Source organism: Hyperolius riggenbachi, chromosome 7, assembly GCF_040937935.1.
Source record: "Hyperolius riggenbachi isolate aHypRig1 chromosome 7, aHypRig1.pri, whole genome shotgun sequence".
Classification (NCBI taxonomy): Eukaryota; Metazoa; Chordata; class Amphibia; order Anura; family Hyperoliidae; genus Hyperolius; species Hyperolius riggenbachi.
Window position 1 is genome coordinate 121,553,844 of NC_090652.1, and position 20,802 is coordinate 121,574,645.

At 43.5% G+C, this 20,802-nt stretch overlaps 1 protein-coding gene across 2 annotated transcripts in view; it reads left to right on the forward strand.

Moving 5' to 3' along the window:
* PRKAR1B (protein kinase cAMP-dependent type I regulatory subunit beta) overlaps nt 1–20,802 on the forward strand; it is a 341,670-nt gene that overhangs the window by 93,375 nt on the left and 227,493 nt on the right. The gene's annotated exons all lie outside the window — the stretch shown is intronic.

The following is a 20,802-nucleotide window of genomic DNA, read 5'->3' on the forward strand; positions in this document are numbered from 1 at the left end:
AAAAAAAAATTTGGGGAGGGGGGAGGAACATAAAGCAAATAGGATAAAGTTCTCCCCCTCCCCTCCAGATATAGCAGAAGCTTTTCTGTCTTGTATACACAATATATACACTTCCAGCTTAGTCTGATCATTCTGCCCAGGCCCAACAAAGGCAGACATATCAATTAGCTACATGAAGTGTAAAGGTGCCTACACACCTGTTACTAAAGTCGCCCATCGGGGGTCGGGATCTGATACCCTTGAGCAACATTGCTGGGACTGACTGGAGGGCTGGGTGACAGAGGGAGGATGGAGCGGCGCCACGGTGACTTGATCCGCCGGGGGTATTGGTTGGGGGTTGCGAGCCTCTGTACACATGCCTGATTATCGGCTGAGGTGGTCGTTATCAGCAAAATAAATTTAATTGGAACTGCTGATGTGCACAAAAAACCAAAAGGTCTTTTAATTGTTAAATGTGGTAAAAACTGTGAACAGAACGTGAAGAATAAGCGATTTCCATCCGGGCCAGTGAATTCAATTGCCAGTCTAGCAGCGTGCATTTTTCCGCATTTGTCCAAGCAAACGTGAATCAAATAAGTGTACTCCCTGCCTTACAGAATTAAAACAAGTCTGGAAAGACTGGAAAAGTTAGAAGTTTTTACTAAGTAATAAATTCCACGTTACTAATTACTGAATGACAGCAGGAAAATCTCATGCTGTGTGCTATAGGCAGGAAAGAATTTTTCCTCTCCAGGGAGCCAGAAATAGCCATATCCAGTATATGAGGCCTTGTCCACATTGTGTTCCGATAGCGTTCGTGTTGGGCTTTCTTTTGCGATTTTTTTTTTTTTTTTTGCGATTCCCGACGCTTGGGTGGGCGGTGCGTTTTTTTTTGTTAAAAGCTCTTTTCCAAAGGTTTTTTTTTAAATAAACTCTCTGACGCAAGTCAGGAAGTGAACTCTTTGACCCGGAAAAGAATAAATACAATGTATTTATTCTTAAAAACGCGAACGCAATCGCTGCACAAATCGATTTTGTGAGCGTTTTGCGTTTTTCCTATACCTTCCATTGAGGTGTAATCGCATTAAAAAAGATACAGGCACCGCTTTGCTGAGCAGATCAGAAACAAACCGCTCAGATGTGAACTCTCTCATAGGGAATCATTGCACAAGCGTTTTTAGGGCGATTTTGAAAATTGCCTGCGCTTGAAAAAAGGGCAAAAACGCAGTTAGTGTGAACGAGCCCTGAGAGTATAAGAAGTCCTCCATGCTGTGTTTTTTCGGTGTTTTGTGTTGTTGGCGTTCAGTGAAAAGTGTAAATCGGAATTGGAAATTTGAATTTTTTACTCTGCAAATCTCATTTTCGATTTACTATTCCAATATGCGATTCCAATTTTCACTGAATGCTAGCAACACAAGAAGAAAAACACAGAAAAAGCGCAGCATGCGGGCTCTTTTACAATACAGGTTCCGATTATGCTGCGATTTTAAATGCAATTCAGATTTTTTTTCTGCTGCGTTTTTTTCTGCATTTTCCTTCTTGTGTTGCTGAAATCCAGTGAAAATTGCAAATCGAATTCAGAAATCAGAATTGCAATTTGCAGTGTAAAAGAAGCCTGCAGGACTTTTTTTATTTGCATAAAAAATTGGAGTCTGAATCTGGCCCAGTGCACATCAAAAACCTCTAGCAGATCTGCAAAACGCTAGAGGTTTTTGAAGCAGATTTCAAAGCGATACTAGGCATGTTTAGAGAGATTTTCTAAACATGCCTAGCGTTTTTTGGAGCGTTTTTGTGTAGCAGATTACAAAATATCGTTACAGTAAAGCTGTACTGTAACAAAAACGCCTGGAAAACTGCTCTGATCCAGCGTTTTTCAGAACAGTTTTCCACTTTCCTATACTCATAGGCCTGGTGCACACCGAAGTGTTCCGCAAACCGCTTCCGCTGTGAAAACGCTTAGCTAATGTATCTCAATAGGCTGGTGCACACCAGAGGTTTGAGGTTTTTAGCAAACCGCAAATGTGGGTCCTGCAGCACTTTTGCGGTTTGCAGAAGCGCTTCTGCCTCAATGTAAAGTATAGGAAAAGCTCAAACTGCTCTGAAAAACGCTACATCAGAGCTGATTTCCAGGCGTTTTTGTTACAGAAGCTGTTCAGTAACAGCTTCACTGTAACAATATTTGTAATCTGCTACACAAAATCACTCCAAAACGTCTCTAAACCTAGAATGTCTCAGAAATCTGCTTCAAAAACCTCTAGCGTTTTGCAGAGCTGCTAGAGGTTTTTGGTTTGCACTGGGCCTAACATTGAGGCAGAAACGCCTCAGAAATCTAAAAAATGCTGCAGCCCCCGAGTTTGCGTTTCTGGAAAAAACAAACCGCTCTGGTGTGCACCATACCATTCATTTTCATTAGCCAAGCGGTTTTCCCCCTGCAAGCGTTTTAAAAAAACACTCCAGAACCGCTCCGGTGTGCACCAGTCTTTTCATGTAAAATTGCATTCGGAATCGCAGCATGTAGCATAAAAGAGCCCTAAGTACGTTTATAACAATTTAGATGAAATCAGTAATGCAGTCTATTTGCATTATTGATCGGGGAAGGATTTGAAATCTGTAGGTGAAGAATGCTTTCAGAGTTATCCTTTAATCCACGCCTCCCTGATCTGTGTTTGTGTTTCCTGCCTGCCGCGATTTTGCCATGTATTATCCCGGCTTCTTCCTATTGCAGCTGATACTGTTTTGCCATTCACAGTACAACACTATAAAGCCTTTCATTACTGTGGATTTAGGAGATTAGATGAACATCTTCACATTCTTCAGATATTGTTACAGCGCGGGAAACTTTTCTCAGCTGCACTCAGGTTTTGCTATTTTTATCTTGCCCCATTGGCTTGGCTGAAGCTGCGCCCAGGCCATCCCGCCACACAAGCGCGTGTGATCCCGCAGCCTGGCGCGTTAATCTCGCCTTAATATGAATGTAATGAAATAGCCGCTTTAGTGTTAGGAGACGGTACAAGGTGTACTGTTTCTCAGGCCGCTGAAGATGGCCTATTAATCTGGCGTTTGCTTCTTCTTGGAGGTGGGAATTGCCTGTGGATGGAACCCTTTAAGAGCTGCTTAACCTCTGTCACTGCGCAGCAATCTGTTAATCACCTCAGGATATTGCTTTTGTCTAAAGAGGAAGAGATGCATAGTTTCTCAGACGGGGGGGGGGGGAGGGGGGTTAGCTGTTGGATGGAGCTAGTAGTCGGGTGGTTCTCAGGCATGTTGGCATAGACTCGTTGCCCCCGGGGCGAAGGGGAATTATAGGCAGGTGGCGTCTGCCTGAAATATACAAGTGAAAACACGTTAGACAGATCTCTGCACGGGACCTTTGGGTTGTCCTTCTGTTTTGGAAATAAAATGAATTTTATTATGCCTGAAACCTGATATATTGCGAACCTTGTATGGACAATGTGACATTTCTCGGTTATTGTGATTATAATGTGTGACGGCCTGATGTCTGTATTGGTTTCTCTGTGCAATCTACACTGCTTAGGATAGTGATGGGCAGCAGATGTATTTATTATTTATGTTTGTGTGTGTGGTGGGGTAGTTACTGTTATAGAAATGGACAACACTGTGAAGACTGAAGGTAAGTTTTAGTAAAGCGTTTCTGCGGGACCTATATACTAAAAGGACAACTGAAGTGAGCTGTCCCACTGAACGCTGGCAATACATCTAGCAATGTATGGGCAGATTCAACCAAGAGACAAATCTCTCTCTAATCGAATCTCAGTAGAGGGAGATCTGTCAGCTGCCCATACACCGCAGCACGATTCCCCATCAATCTCGGCATGAAATCTCTCAGGAATTGGCCAAGGCCGCCGCATCAGCTGCATTGCCGCTGTTCATCCAATGTATAACAGTGTATGTAATGTGTGCATTTATACATTACCTGTCCTGTGTCACGGTGCCCGTCCTACTTCTGAATCCACCGCTCTACCATAGCCTCACACATGCCGCCGGCATGGCGTGTGACGTTACACACCGGTGTGCTATGTGCCGGCTGCATGTATGGGGCTAACAGATGGGCACCACGTCACAGGATAGGTAATGTATAAATGCACACATTACATACACAATTATACATTAGGGCAATAGCCCCGGGAGTTTTGTCACGTTCGTCACTCGTCCCGATATCACTTGCCATTACCCAACCAAACACAATGGCCCAACATCTTGCAGCATGTCGGACTGATATATGCGACCAATTTCGGTCTGAGATTATTGGTTAACCCTCTGGGCGATACAATTATATCGCCCAGGAGGTGGCGCAGCACTATTTTTTTAATTTTTTTATTTTTTAAATCATGTAGCGAGCCCAGGGTACATGATAGCCGCAGCGCAGCGGCATCCCCCCACCCACTCCGATCGCCTTCGGCGATCAGAGTAAGCAGGAAATCCCGTTCAGAACGGGATTTCCTGCTGGGCTTCCCCGGTCACCATGGCGACGGGGCGGGATGACGTCACCGACGTCATGGACGTCGTGACGTCAGAGGGAGTCCCGATCCACCCCTCAGCGCTGCCTGGCACTGATTGGCCAGGCTGCGCAAGGGGTCGGGGAGGGGGGGAGCTGCACGGCGAGCGGCGGCGATCGGAAGTTACACGCAGCTAGCAAAGTGCTAGCTGCATGTAACAAAAAAAAAATTATGCAAATCGGCCCACCAGGGCCTGAGAAATCCTCCTGCGCGATATACCCCGAGCTCAGCTTGGGATTATCGCTCAGGAGGTTAAAGAACTATGCCATGGAGAATGATATGAAAATGACTAGTTTTGCTAATACTGTTAGCAGGAACCAAGCAGCTCTTCTCCTAGTGATCTATGGCCCAAACCACCTATGAGAGTTTCCCTTGTTCAGATGCAAACACAGCAACCAAATGACCACCCATTTCCAGCTGCTGGGTGTCTGAACTGTTCAACTGCACATGTGAACCTCTCCTACCTTGGAACAGCACATCTGCAGAGAGACTGCACTGCTCACACAACACAGGGTAACAGAGACATGGGGGAGTCTCATAGGAAAAAGCATGCGGGACCTGCCTACATAGTAACATGCTCACTTACAGTCGTGTGAAAAACTATTTGCCCCCTTCCTGATTTCTTATTCTTTTGCATGTTTGTCACACTTAAATGTTTCTGCTCATCAAAAACCGTTAACTATTAGTCAACGATAACATAATTGAACACAAAATGCAGTTTTAAATGATGGTTTTTATTATTTAGTGAGAAAAAAAAACTCCAAATCTACATGGCCCTGTGTGAAAAAGTGATTGCCCCCCTTGTTAAAAAATAACTTAACTGTGATTTATCACACCTTAGTTCAATTTCTGTAGTCACCCCCAGGCCTGATTACTGCCACACCTGTTTCAATCAAGAAATCACTTAAATAGGAGCTATCTGACACAGAGAAGTAGACCAAAAGCACCTCAAAAGCTAGACATCATGCCAAGATCCAAAGAAATTCAGGAACAAATGAGAACAAAAGTACTGTAATTGAGATCTATCAGTCTGGTAAAGGTTATAAAGCCATTTCTAAAGCTTTGGGACTCCAGCGAACCACAGTGAGAGCCATTATCCACAAATGGCAAAAACATGGAACAGTGATGAACCTTCCCAGGAGTGGCCGGCCGACCAAAATTACCCCAAGAGCGCAGAGAAAACTCATCCGAGAGGCCACAAAAGACCCCAGGACAACATCTAAAGAACTGCAGGCCTCACTTGCCTCAATTAAGGTCAGTGTTCACGACTCTACCATAAGAAAGAGACTGGGCAAAAACGGCCTGCATGGCAGATATTCAAGGCGCAAACCACTTTTAAGCAAAAAGAACATTAAAGGGACTTCGAGCAGTGCAGAAACTATGGAAAGATGCATATCATTTTAAAGCTCTCTTTCTCCTCTTTCCAATGATATATAAACCACCACCCTACGTCTTTTAGTTTTCGCTATTTTCGCGATTGAAATTGCCGCGGCCGCGATTTCGATCCCGAAAATAGAGAAAACTAAAAGGCGTAGGGCAATGATTTAGGTGTCGTCAGAAAGAGGAGAAAGAGAGCTTTAAAATGATATCCATCAAGCCATAGTTATATTGTATTACACAGGACGACACTTTCCCCAGTGTCAGCAGCTCCATTCTGCTGAATGCAGCTGCTGACTTTGACAAAAAGTCGCCCTGTGTAATACAATATAACTATGGAAAGATGGATATCATTTTAAAGCTCTCTTTCTCCTCTTTCTGATGACACCTAAATCGTTGCCCTACGCCTTTTAGTTTTCTCTATTTTCGCGATCGAAATCGTGGCTGTGGCAATTTCAATCGCGAAAATAGCGAAAACTAAAAGGCGTAGGGTGGCGGTTTATATATCATTGGAAAGAGGAGAAAGAGAGCTTTAAAATGATATGCATCTTTCCATAGTTTCTGCACTGCTCGAAGTCCCTTTAAGGCTCGTCTCAATTTTGCTAAAAAAACATCTCAATGATTGCAAAGACTTTTGGGAAAATACCTTGCGGACCGACGAGACAAAAGTTGAACTTTTTGGAAGGTGCGTGTCCCGTTACATCTGGCGTAGAAGTAACACAGCATTTCAGGAAAAGAACATCATACCAACAGTAAAATATGGTGGTGTTAGTGTGATGGTCTGGGGTTGTTTTGCTGCTTCAGGACCTGGAAGGCTTGCTGTGATAGATGGAACCATGAATTCTACTGTCTACCAAAAAATCCTGAAGGAGAATGTCCGGCCATCTGTTCGTCAACTCAAGCTGAAGCGATCTTGGGTGCTGAAGCAGGACAATGACCCAAAACACACCAGCAAATCCACCTCTGAATGGCTGAAGAAAAACAAAATGAAGACTTTGGAGTGGCCTAGTCAAAGTCCTGACCTGAATCCTATTTAGATGTTGTGGCAGGACTTTAAAAAGGCGGTTCATGCTAGAAAACCCTCAAATAAAGCTGAATTACAACAATTCTGCAAAGATGAGTGGGCCAAAATTCCTCCAGAGCGCTGTAAAAGACTTGTTGCAAGTTATCGCAAACGCTTGATTGCAGTTATTGCTGCTAAGGGTGGCCCAACCAGTTATTAGGTTCAGGGGGCAATTTCTTTTTCACACAGGGCCATGTAGGTTTGGAGTTTTTTTTTCTCACTAAATAATAAAAATCATCATTTAAAACTACATTTTGTGTTCAATTATGTTATCTTTGACTAATAGTTAACGGTTTTTGATGAGCAGAAACATTTAAGTGTGACAAACATGCAAAAGAATAAGAAATGAGGAAGGGGGCAAATAGTTTTTCACACCACTGTATTTGCTCATTTATTGGCCATTGGGTTGAAGAGGCTTAAAGAGAATCTGTATTGTTAAAATCGCACAAAAGTAAACATACCAGTGTGTTAGGGGACATCTCCTATTACCCTCTGTCACAATTTCGCCGCTCCTCGCCGCATTAAAAGTGGTTAAAAACAGTTTTAAAAAGTTTGTTTATAAACAAACAAAATGGCCACCAAAACAGGAAGTAGGTTGATGTACAGTATGTCCACACATAGAAAATACATTCATACACAAGCAGGCTGTATACATCCTTCCTTGTGAATCTCAAGAGATCATTTGTGTGTTTCTTTCCCCCTGCAGCTATCTTCCACTGAAGTGTCAGGCTGTTTCTTCCTGCAGAGTGCAGACAGCTCTGACTGTATGTAATTCCTCAGTATGTGAAAGCCCAGCCAGCTCAGAGGAGGATTTATCCAGCTTATAAAAGATAAGAGAGAAGAGAGAAGCTGCTCTTATCTAAATAATACACAGGCAGTGTGCAGAGAGGGTCCTGGAGGGGGGAGATGCATCACAGAACCACAACACTGAAGAACTTGGCAGCCTTCCAGACACAGGCTGACAAGTCTGACAAGAGAGAGATAAGTTGATTTATTACAGAGATGGTGATAGTAGAAAGTGCTGCAGTAAGCCAGAACACCTTAGAATAGCTTTTGGAACTTGTAGGATGATAAAAAACAGGATGCAATTTTTGTTACGGAGTCTCTTTAAAGGGAACCTGAACTGAGTAAAATTATTTAAAATAAACACATGATGTAGCTGCAAATGAATTTTACATACTTGCCTCGCCATCAGTTCCTCTCAGAAGCAACATTTTCTTCTTACAGTGATCCCGTCTAGTTCTGACAAGATTTTGTCAGAACTGAATTATACCAGCTGCTGTCAGTTATATATCTGCCGCTGTCAGTTACAACTGAATGTGCAAGGTAATATCCACGTTTCCCTATGGCTCAAGTGGGCGATAAAACAGTTTAAGGCCTGGAACCCACTGAACTCAGCAAACGCAAAACTCAACCGCTAGCGTTTTGTCTGAGCGGTTTGCAAGCGGATTCATGCGCGTTTTTGGTAGTGTTTTGCAACATTGTATTTTTTTGCCCAGCGGGTGCGTAGCGTTTTGCGTTTTTATCCTGATTGGTCCTGTGAATTATTTTTAATTTTGTTACAGTGTGCTGAACCGCAAAACGCTAGCAAAACCGCTCAGTTTAGGTTTTGCTGAGCGTTTCTGCTAGCGTTTCAATACTTTACATTGAAGCGCTAACGCTCCCAAAATGCTGCAGGTCCTGCGTTTGCGTTTCTGGGAAACGCAAACGCTCCTGTGGAAGTTGCCCCATCCATTAACATTAGCCCAGCGTTTTGGCAAACTGCTAGCGTATCGCAGTGCTGCCAAAACGCTGCCAAAAGCGCTCCTGTGGGTTCCAGCCCTAACAGTGTGCTGACCAGGAAGGTGTTATAAGGTAACGGCCATTTTAAAAATGGGGGGCAGAGAATTCTGTCGATCACAGTGGACAAACAGGATGCAGGAGAGGAGAAAGAGATTGAATAGTAGACTACATGGGAGGTAAGTATGACCGGTGTAAGTTTATTTTGACTTTTTATTTTCAGTTCAGGTTCTCTTTAATACCTTAAAGAAGAACTCAAGTGAAAATAATGTAATAAAAAAGTGCTTCATTTTTACAATAATTATATATAAATGATTTAGTCAGTGTTTGCCCATTGTGAAATATTTTTAATCCCTGATTTATATTCTGACATTTATGGCATGGTGACATTGTTACTGCTGGCAAGTGATGTAGCTGCTGCTTGCTGTTTTGGCAGTTGGAAACAGCTGTAAACAGCTATTTCCCACATTGTAACAGGGTTCACAGACAGGAAATTGACAGAAGTACCTCGGTACTCAGAGCTTCTTGTGGGAGGGGTTTCCCCACAATATCAGTCATACAGCGCCCCCTGATGGTCTGTTTGTGAAAAGGAATAGAATTATCATGTAAAAGGGGGTATCAGCTACTGATTGGGATAAAGTTCAATTCTTGGTCGGAGTTTCTCTTTAACCTCCTTGGCGGTATGAAAAATACCGCCAGGAGGGAGCGCAGCAGTTTTTTTTTAAATTTTTTTTTTTTTTATCATGTAGCGAGCCGAGGGCTCGCTACATGATAGCCGCTGCTGAGCGGCATCCCCCCGCCCGCTTCGATCGCCTTCGGCGATCTCCGATCAGGAAATCCCGTTCATAGAACGGGATTTCCTGGAGGGCTTCCCCCGTCGCCATGGCGACGGGGCGGGATGACGTCACCGACGTCACTGACGTCGGGACGTCATTGGGAGTCCCGGGCCACCCCTCGGCGCTGCCTGGCACTGATTGGCCAGGCAGCGCTGGGGTCTGGAGGGGGGGGGGGCCCGCGCCGCAGCAGATAGCGGCGATCGGGCAGGGGCCGGCGGCGATCAGAGTGCTGGCGCAGCTAGCAAAGTGCTAGCTGCGTCCAGCAAAGCAAAAATTATGAAAATCGGCCCAGCAGGGCCTGAGCGGCACCCTCCGGCGGCTTACCCCGTGTCACACACGGGGTTACCGCCAAGGAGGTTAAAGCCTGGTGTACACTTTCAATTGTTATTGACCAATCACTGACCAATTTTACCACCACCTTGTAGTATGATAGGTTACCTGCAAATTCTGCTCTTCCTCCTCCGATGGTGCTACAGCCCAATTTGAGCCTTGGTCTAGTTTTCTGTCTCATCCATCTCTGTTTATTGCTGCCTGTTTCCAGTTGCGTATATTAAGCAGTTCTTTGGCATCTTCATCTGCCCATCTATTTCTAGTTTTTCCAGTTGGTCTTTGTCCATCCATGCTCTTTGTAAAGATTCTTTTTGGGATCCTATGGTCATCCATAGGATTGCATTGCACCGCAGTGGTAAAAACAGGCTTGAACGATACCGGTGGTTTGGCTGCAAGCCAAACTATAAGTGAGGCTCTCTAGCGCTCACTTCCTGTGGCCAATATAAGAATTGCATGGAAGTGTATTGAAAAAATACTCTTTTGCGCACCGCAATGCAAACGCAAACATTTTTGAAATATCTGCTGCAATTGACTTACATGACTTCAGGCCAATGCATGTCGCCATGGATATTGAGCGGTAATGCGCTGATGCTTTCGCATCAGTATCCGCTTCTGTGAAAAAGTCCTAGTGTGAAAGGAGCCCAATACTACATGGAGGTGGTAATATTGACCAATAAAAACTGAAAAGAAGTGAGTTAAATTCAGAGCTTTAAAGCAAGTCTGTCACTTTATATAGCATGGCCAATGTCATTGTACTGCTAAAAGGGTTGATTGATTTCTATACTCCCATGCTGGAGTATAATAGGGAGTACTGAAGACCATAAGGCTACGTTCACAGTGGTGCGACATATCGGATGCTTTGTAATGCAGCTTGCCGCACTGCTTTGCACCACCTATGCGTTGTTCACAGTATGGTGGGTGTGTTGTGGTGTAACAGCATGCGGCATTGTAACTTACTTTATGCAGTGCATTACCACAAACGTGCATATTAACAGTGACAGAGAAGCCTACTTTTCATTGACTGTATGATTTACTGTACTTCACTGTATGTGACTCAACGTGTGGATAACATGCGGCGCCACTTTCCCGATCCATTGCGTTGTGTCCCTGCTGTCACAGGGAATGCAATACAATTGCCACTGTAAACGTAGCCTTGGTGATCCTGCAATCCTGGATTGGATTACAAAAATATTTGTTGCTAGATGGGATCTGGCTCATATCAGAAGATAACAGGGATTGCTGAAAGGACTGCTTAGTGTCAAATCATTATTCAGATATGGAAAGAAAATCTTCTATATCTGTTACTGTGTGCTGCAGATGGGACCATCCTGGAGTGGCTTCCTGGTCCTGTTCCTCAGTGCCCTGTATGACAGTTGCCCCAGTGTATGCCTTCCCCCAGAGATAACATGCACCCACTCCCTGCATTGGTGTGCGTAACCAGGGACATGCTGAGAAGTAAAGGCACCAATGGAGGACCACACGACTGCAGTGGGTGGTGGGCAACAGTACTGGGAGGATAGTAAAGCAAAATACTATTACAGTGGGATATCAACCTATGTATCAATAGAGTCTCACCTAGGAATTATAACTTAAGAAAATAGGGTATATAGGGAGCCTCTTAATCATAGTAAAAAATGATCACATTTATTGAATATTGCACATACTGATATTGCACACACAGAAAAAATCCCTGTAACCCTCCTATTAAAAACAATACAGGCTGTGTAATGAATGGAGCTAAGCCCTGAACTAAAGGAGTGCACTCCTAATGTCTTTAACAATAAATGTTATCTTCAGGGCCCCCTTGGTAGCGTTGTTTAGAGCTCAGTACAATACACAAGCAATAGCATAAGAAGCTTCCAGATGACATGTAAGCCGATACAGCACTCCGGCAGCAAGCAGCAGCGTTCAGCAAGCGTATTGTATGCCTCAGCAGCGTTTAGCAAGCGGATTCTGTGCCTCAGAACCACCCCTCTTTAAGATGCGTGGCTGTGTCCGCCATACGCATACCCGTCCATACAAGATAACTCTCCGGCATATGCCGGGACTCACGCGTCCATATGATGTGGCGAAGGTTGGTGGGGCGGGGTACCGTCATTGTTGTCCAGTTAACAACCGAGTTCCCAACCTGCCCTATGCAGAAACACTTTCGTGTGCTCGGAGGCGCCGCTATGCGGTTCTTGCTCGGTCGGGAAGCGGGTGGAGGCAGGTAGTGGAGGCCGATGGAGGCAGCTATCGCAAGACTTCAGCCCACGTGGCGCGTTTCACCCGTATTCGGGTTTCATCAGACGTGACGTCACAGAACCTCCTTCTCCTTTTATGCGCATGAGTGGAGGTCTATGAACGTTGCTAGGTGATAATAAAAACAGGCAGGATTTCTTAGAGTATACATACACCCTCCAGTGGTGGATTAAAGAAATACTTTTAGGTTCATATCACTATTAAGGCCTTTTGGTTGCATGGCATTGCACTTATATATCCAGTAGGATTCCTTTTTCAAAAGTTCTTGATCATAGTCCCCTCTTCGTGGGCTTATGTTCAATTTATAAATTCCCATGACTTTCAAGTGATTTGGGTCAGAGTTATGTTCCTTTTGAAAATGCATTGCTACTGGGCTTTTTTCTTCTTTATTCACAATATTGTTAACATGCTCCTGAATCCTTTTTCTTAGCACCCTATGGGTCTTGCCTATATAGATTTTATTACAACTACATCGCAGTTGGTAAATAACCCTTTCAGTTGAGCAAGATATATAATCATTCACTGTGAATTTTTCCGTTTTATCCTGATTATAAAATACATCACTTTTCAATACATATGGGCAAATATCACAATTACCACATCTGTTCATTCCATTTTTCCATTTTCTTTTACCTCTATTTTTGCATTTATAGCCAAAGTCACTTGTCACCAGTATATCATTTAAGTTTCTGCAGCGTTTTGCCGCCATATGTGGGTAGTCTCCCACTATGTCTTTTAAAAGTGAATCCCTGCACAACAGATGCCAGTGCCTGTCTAGGATCTTTCTTACTTCTTGGTAATGGGAACCATAAGTAGTAACCATGCGTGTACAGCCAGAGGGATAACATCCTTTTTCTTTATTATTGCGATTATAATTAACCGCTAGAAGCTCTCTTCTATTCTTTAAAGATGCGTTTTCATAGGCCTCTTCAATTTTCTTTTCAGGATAGCCACGAGCCCTCAATCTAACTCTCAAATCATTGGCTTCAGTTTCAAAATCTACTCGTTTTGTGCAGTTTCTGCGACACCGCATAAACTGCCCCGTGGGGACTGCCCATTTTTGAGAGGGTAGATGAAAGCTCGTGGCTGCAAGCAATGTGTTTCCAGCTGTTTCCTTGCGATAAGTTTTTGTACCTAATTTATTGCCATCTTTATAAATCTTTAGGTCCAGAAAGGAGATTTCATTTGTGTCATAGGTAAATGTTAAAAATATATTGCTGTTATTTTTATTTAATTCATTTACAAAGCAATGTAGTTCAGACTCGGTGCCCCGCCATAAGACCAGTATGTCATCCACGTATCTAAGCCATAATGCAACGTGCTTACGAAATTCAATCATATGTCTCACAGCTGTCTTCTCCCAGTAACCTAGGTGGAGGCAGGCGTAAGCCGGGGAGCAGGCCGCACCCATAGTAACCCCCCGTTTTTGTCGATATAATTCACCCTTAAATTCAAAAAAATTGTTATCTAAAATCAATCTCATAAGGTCAGCTACAAATTCACAATGGTCGCTGTGTGTCCCAAATTTCCTTTCAAGAAAAAAGTTTATTGCTTCCAGGCCTTTATTATTAGGGATAGATGTGAAGAGAGACTTCACATCCAATCCTACCAAAATCCAGTTTTCCTCTGTGTGCACATCCTCCAGTGCGGCCAAGACATTTTTTGTATCCATCACAAATGAAGGTAAACTCTGCACCATATCTTTCACCTTCAGATCCACGTATTGTGAAATTTTCTCAAGGGGGCCTTTGTTTGTCCTGGGGGTGACCTTAAATTCTTATGGAAAGGACAAGGAAGAGAGGAAAACGAGGAAAGAGGAAAAGGTGTAGAAACGAGAGCGATGAAAGGGAAGACGTGTCCCCCGCCAGTGGACCAAACACCTCTCAAAAATGGGCAGTCCCCACGGGGCAGTTTATGCGGTGTCGCAGAAACTGCACAAAACGAGTAGATTTTGAAACTGAAGCCAATGATTTGAGGGTTAGATTGAGGGCTCGTGGCTATCCTGAAAAGAAAATTGAAGAGGCCTATGAAAACGCATCTTTAAAGAATAGAAGAGAGCTTCTAGCGGTTAATTATAATCGCAATAATAAAGAAAAAGGATGTTATCCCTCTGGCTGTACACGCATGGTTACTACTTATGGTTCCCATTACCAAGAAGTAAGAAAGATCCTAGACAGGCACTGGCATCTGTTGTGCAGGGATTCACTTTTAAAAGACATAGTGGGAGACTACCCACATATGGCGGCAAAACGCTGCAGAAACCTAAATGATATACTGGTGACAAGTGACTTTGGCTATAAATGCAAAAATAGAGGTAAAAGAAAATGGAAAAATGGAATGAACAGATGTGGTAATTGTGATATTTGCCCATATGTATTGAAAAGTGATGTATTTTATAATCAGGATAAAACGGAAAAATTCACAGTGAATGATTATATATCTTGCTCAACTGAAAGGGTTATTTACCAACTGCGATGTAGTTGTAATAAAATCTATATAGGCAAGACCCATAGGGTGCTAAGAAAAAGGATTCAGGAGCATGTTAACAATATTGTGAATAAAGAAGAAAAAAGCCCAGTAGCAATGCATTTTCAAAAGGAACATAACTCTGACCCAAATCACTTGAAAGTCATGGGAATTTATAAATTGAACATAAGCCCACGAAGAGGGGACTATGATCAAGAACTTTTGAAAAAGGAATCCTACTGGATATATAAGTGCAATGCCATGCAACCAAAAGGCCTTAATAGTGATATGAACCTAAAAGTATTTCTTTAATCCACCACTGGAGGGTGTATGTATACTCTAAGAAATCCTGCCTGTTTTTATTATCACCTAGCAACGTTCATAGACCTCCACTCATGCGCATAAAAGGAGAAGGAGGTTCTGTGATGTCACGTCTGATGAAACCCGAATACGGGTGAAACGCACAACGTGGGCTGAAGTCTTGCGATAGCTGCCTCCATCGGCCTCCACTACCTGCCTCCACCCGCTTCCCGACCGAGCAAGAACCGCATAGCGGCGCCTCCGAGCACACGAAAGTGTTTCTGCATAGGGCAGGTTGGGAACTCGGTTGTTAACTGGACAACACCGACAGTACCCCGCCCCACCAACCTTCGCCACATCATATGGACGCGTGAGTCCCGGCATATGCCGGAGCGTTATCTTGTATGGACGGGTATGCGTATGGCGGACACAGCCACGCATCTTAAAGAGGGGTGGTTCTGAGGCACAGAATCCGCTTGCTAAACGCTGCTGAGGCATACAATACGCTTGCTGAACGCTGCTGCTTGCTGCCGGATTGCTGGATCGGCTTACATGTCATCTGGAAGCTTCTTATGCTATCGCTTGTGTATTGTACTGAGCTCTAAACAACGCTACCAAGGGGGCCCTGAAGATAACATTTATTGTTAAAGACATTAGGAGTGCACTCCTTTAGTTCAGGGCTTAGCTCCATTCATTACACAGCCTGTATTGTTTTTAATGGGAGGGTTACAGGGATTTTTTCTGTGTGTGCAATATCAGTATGTGCAATATTCAATAAATGTGATCATTTTTTACTATGATTAAGAGGCTCCCTATATACCCTATTTTCTTAAGGATAGTAAAGCAGCTCAACTCTGCAGTGGGTGGTGGGCAACAGTACTGGGAGGATAGTAAAGCAGCTCAACTGCAGCTTTACCATCTGAATGGGGTGACAGGTACATTTTTATGTATTAGCAGCTGTGCGGATACAGTTGCATGCACCTGCTATGAGACCTTATTCTATTAAAGCGGACCTGAACTCAGAACTTCAACTCTTCTCAAAAAGATATGCAACAGCATAATAACCTTTAAAGAGACACTGAAGCGAAAAAAATATATGATATAATGAATTGGTTGTGTACTATGAATAATTACTAGAAGATTAGCAGCAAAGAAAATATTCTCATATTTTTATTTTCAAGTATATAGTGTTTTTTCTAACATTGCATCATTCTATATTATGTGCAGATTACACAACACTCAGCATTCAAAATCATTCTTTCAGAGCAGTCTGTGAACTAATGACCTCTCCTCTGCCAGAGGAACAGTAAATAGTTAACTAACAGTTGAGATAATAAATGTCAGAAAACAGCCCACTCCACGACTTTTGAAAGTCGTAGAGATAATGGCTTTTTTGTATAGAGATAACAACTGGAGTTTCTTAACTATTCCTGTACTGGAAACAATTAGACTGATGTATCTGATCTTAATGTTTTATTTCTTAGCTGTACTACACATATAAATCATAATATCATAGTTTTTTTTTCGCTTCAGTGTCTCTTTAAAGAAAAACATGTCTTTGTTACAGCTGATACAAATCCTACAGCAAATCTGCACTGTTTCTACTTCCTGCTTTCATGGAAGAAGACATATTGTTAACATCCTGTGCTTTCAAAAGAGCTTATCTGCCATGGCTGTCAGCTGACACAGGGGAGAGATCAAATTACAACTTGTGATTAGACACAGATAAGGGAGAATTAGAATGCAAAACTCTAAATATAATCAGGGTGCATTTATGATTTCTCTATGTTTTCCTTCTGTCCTGTGTAAGAGTTCAGGTCCACTTTAAAGGAGTTATCAATCAATTTCTCCTACCCCCCGATCTACTTACCTGGGGCTTCCTCCAGCCCCTTGCAGCTGATGTCCCAACGCCGTAGCTCCGCTCTCAGCCGCTGGCCCGGGGTCCCTGCACGGTGTCTCGCATGCCGTCCTCTACTGCGTCTGCGCGACCACTGCTGCCAATCAAGTCCATGTTTTCCGGACTGTACTGCGCAGGCAAAGTGTATAAGGGCTGGTTCACACGGGCGTCTGCTGAGCTTTCGCTTGGCATTGCGTTCAAACGCCAGCGTGTAAAAGCTAGCTTTTGAAGGCTTTTGGGAAGCGTTCAAGACTAGCAGTTCTGGTCTCTGCTATTGTTTCCTGGCGTTTACCGCCTCTGAAAGCAGCATGTTGCTTTGGAGACTAGACGCAACGCCGGGATCTACCGCCAGGCTTTTATGAAAGCCTGCAAAAGCCAGCTCTAAACGCTCCCATTCACTTGCATAGGATGGCAGTAGATCCCAAAAAACGCTGCGTCTAAAACGCCGCGTTAAACGCCACAAAAGCGCCCGTCTGAACCAGCCCTAAGTGTGAATAACCGCGGCGCTCGCGCAGGCGCAGTAGAGGACAGACTTCAAGGTCGTCTGCACCGGCGGGGATTCCGGGCTGGCAGCTGAGCTTAGAGCTGTGCTGTGGGACATGTCAGCTGCCAGGGCTGGAGGAAGCCCCAGGTAAGTAGATCAGGGGGTAGGGGAAATTGATTGATGACTCCTTTAAGTTCAGACTACCCTATTTTTTTAATTAGACTTGTGATGATGCTGTGTGCATGCAATGGCACTAACATGAACAGAAATACTGATTCACTAACTTTCTAAAAATCCCACTTTGTTCTGATGTGACCCAGGATTGAAAATGATGTTCCAGCTCTGAGACGACATTTTTAGAGTGCAGGTCTAGTGGACTACTTATGATCATTGATGAGCTTTAGCTCAGGAGAACCTTAATATATGAACCCCATGGTGCCAGACTTGTCTATTACCTTTACTCTGTTTTGAATCTAATCCTTGCTTCATTGCTAAACATTCCATCAGTGTAGCCTGTGCTCTGTACTAAGCATTGCAGTGCCTATTGGTTCTTGTGATGCCCACACTTTGTGACGATTTCTTCACAGCTGACAGGTACCCTATAAAGTGGACCTGGACTCTTGCACAGGACAGAAGGAAAACAGAGAAATCCACCCTGTATTTATTTAGCCTGTCTAATTCCCCCTCTTCTGTGACTAATCACAACTGTAATTTGATCTCTCAGCCTTGTCAGCACAGAAATCTCGGCAGCCTCGGCAGAGCAGCTAATTTCTAAAAACTGGATGTTAACCCTATGTCTGCTTCCATGAAAGCCGGAAGAAGACTGCAGATTTATTGCAGGATTTTGATCAGCTGTAACAATGAAATGTTTTTCTTTAAAGCGTATTATGCTGTTGCATATCTTTTACAGCAGAGAGGAAGTTCTGAGTTCAGGTCCGCTTTAAGAGCCGGAAGAGGCTGTTCAATCTCCATAGAAAAGAATGGCAGAAAGATATAGAACTACCCACTGTAATTATATTACACAGGAATGCAATATATTCATATGTAGTCAGAAATTGTTCAATAAAGGTTTTTTTTTTTTTGTATAACGAGGAGGTATTGGCAGTGCTTCCAAATACAGGCTGCACCAGAGTTGACCAGCTGCATAGATGTGCAGAGCCCAAAACATGGGCAGATTACCCAACTTGCATTAAAAACAGATGCAGAAAATGGAGAACGTTAGCGTCCAAAACAGTTTGCGCACAGATTGTTAGGTACTAGACTCTTCCACGGTGATGACGTTCCCTCGCGGATGAGAGCTAACCACTAGCAAACTTAACCACTAGCTGACACTTAAAACATAGTATGAACCTGAGGCTGCTAGCCAGGCGGTGCACGCCTCTGTTGGTTTCATTTCATTTATAGCCTGATTGAGCGCCTCCAATCTTTTCCCAAAGTTTTATTTTTTGTTCTTTTTTGAGAAACTAGCTGATTACCCGGCATTGCCTGGGTATGCATTTGGTTGTTGTTGGCTCCATCCACTTTTCTTAACCTTGACACACAGTCACTGAATGACCAAATGTGTAAGCTTAGGGGTCCTTGGCATTAATAATTGAAATTTGTCCATTGAAAGGAAACAAATCTGATTGGCTGTTTGTGGCTCCAACCCCCTTTTGTGGGGGACGGGAGGTGTCAGTGCGGCAAAAAAATGGACATGTCCATGCAGCATAAAAGGGCGTGTCCATGAGATGGTGTGGGCAGAGCTAGCCGTAATGTAACGATGTAACTCTGAAGCAGTGGGCCAGAGTTTCCTCCCAAAACACAGATAGGCAAAGTAATAAGACAATGTTCCCCAAACACATAGGAAAGCAGTGTTTCAGTGATGTGGTAAAATGGGAGATTTGCATCATGGATGATCATCATGGATGTCACAGTCTATGACATGACTATGTTTTCTGTAAAGTGCTGCCTAAGATGCCAGTGCTATATAAATACAGTGGGATGCGAAAGTTTGGGCAACGTTGTTAATCGTCATGATTTTCCTGTATAAATCGTTGGTTGTTCTGATAAAAAATGTCATATATATACAGTGGGTTGCAAAAGTGTTCGGCCCCCTTGAAGTTTTCCACATTTTGTCATATTACTGCCACAAACATGAATCAATTTTATTGGAATTCCACATGAAAGACCAACACAAAGTGGTGTACACATGAGAAGTGGAAAGAAAATCATACATGATTCCAAACATTTTTTACAAATAAATAACTGCAAAGTGGGGTGTGCATAATTATTCGGCCCCCTTTGATCTGAGTGCAGTCAGTTGCCTATAGACATTGCCTGATGAGTGCTTATGACTATTTAGAGTGCACTTGTGTGTGATCTAATGTCAGTACAAATACAGGTGCTCTGTGAGGGCCTCAGGGGTTGTCTAAGAGAATATTGGGAGCAACAACACCGTGAAGTCCAAAGAACACACAAGACAGGTCAGGGATCAAGTTAATGAGAAATTTAAAGCAGGCTTAGGCTACAAAAAGATTTCCAAAGCCTTGAACATCACACGGAGCACTGTTCAAGCGATCATTCAGAAATAGAAGGAGTATGGCACAACTTTAAACCTACCAAGACAAGGCCATCCACCTAAACTCACAGGCCGAACAAGGAGAGCGCTGATCAGAAATGCAGTCAAGAGGCCCATGGTGACTCTGGACGAGCTGCAGAGATCTACAGCTCAGGAGGGAGACTCTGTCCATAGGATAACTATTAGTCATGCACTGTACAAAGTTGGCCTTTATGGAAGAGTGGCAAGAAGAAAAGCATTGTTAACAGAAAGCATAAGAAGTCCCGTTTGCAGTTTGCCACAAGCCATGTGGGGGACACAGCAACCATGTGGAAGAAGGTGCTCTGGTCAGATGAGACCAAAATGGAACTTTTTGGCCAAAATGCAAAACGCTATGGGCCTGATTCACAAAGCGGTGCTAACAGTTAGCACGCTGGTGAAAAGCCCTTTATCATGCCTAAACTCAGTTTAGGCATGATAAGTTTAGGTGTGATAAGTTTAGGTGTGATAAGTTTAGGCATGATAAGTTTAAGCACCAACTGGGTTAGCACTGCAGTGCACAGCTGATCAAAAGTTTTGCGCTAGCAAAGTCTGGTGCACTTTGCATAAAGTTTAATGGCACTGCTTTGCGTGCAGGACTTTGCGAGCGATCTAAACTTATCTAAACTTAGCATGCCTAAACTTATCATGCCTAAACTTATCACACTTAAACTTATCACTCCTAAACTGGCTTTTCACCAGTGTGGTCCAATGGTTATCACGCCTAAAGTCTCTAACTGAGTTAACACCGCTTTGTGAATCGAGCCCAATGTGTGGCAGAAAACTAACACTTGCACATCACTCTGAACACACTATCCCCACTGTCAAATATGGTGGTGGCAGCATCATGCTCGGGGGGTGCTTCTCTTCAGCAGGGACAGGGAAGCTGGTCAGAGTTGATGGGAAGATGGATGGAGCCAAATACAGGGCAAACTTGGAAGAAAACCTCTTGGAGACT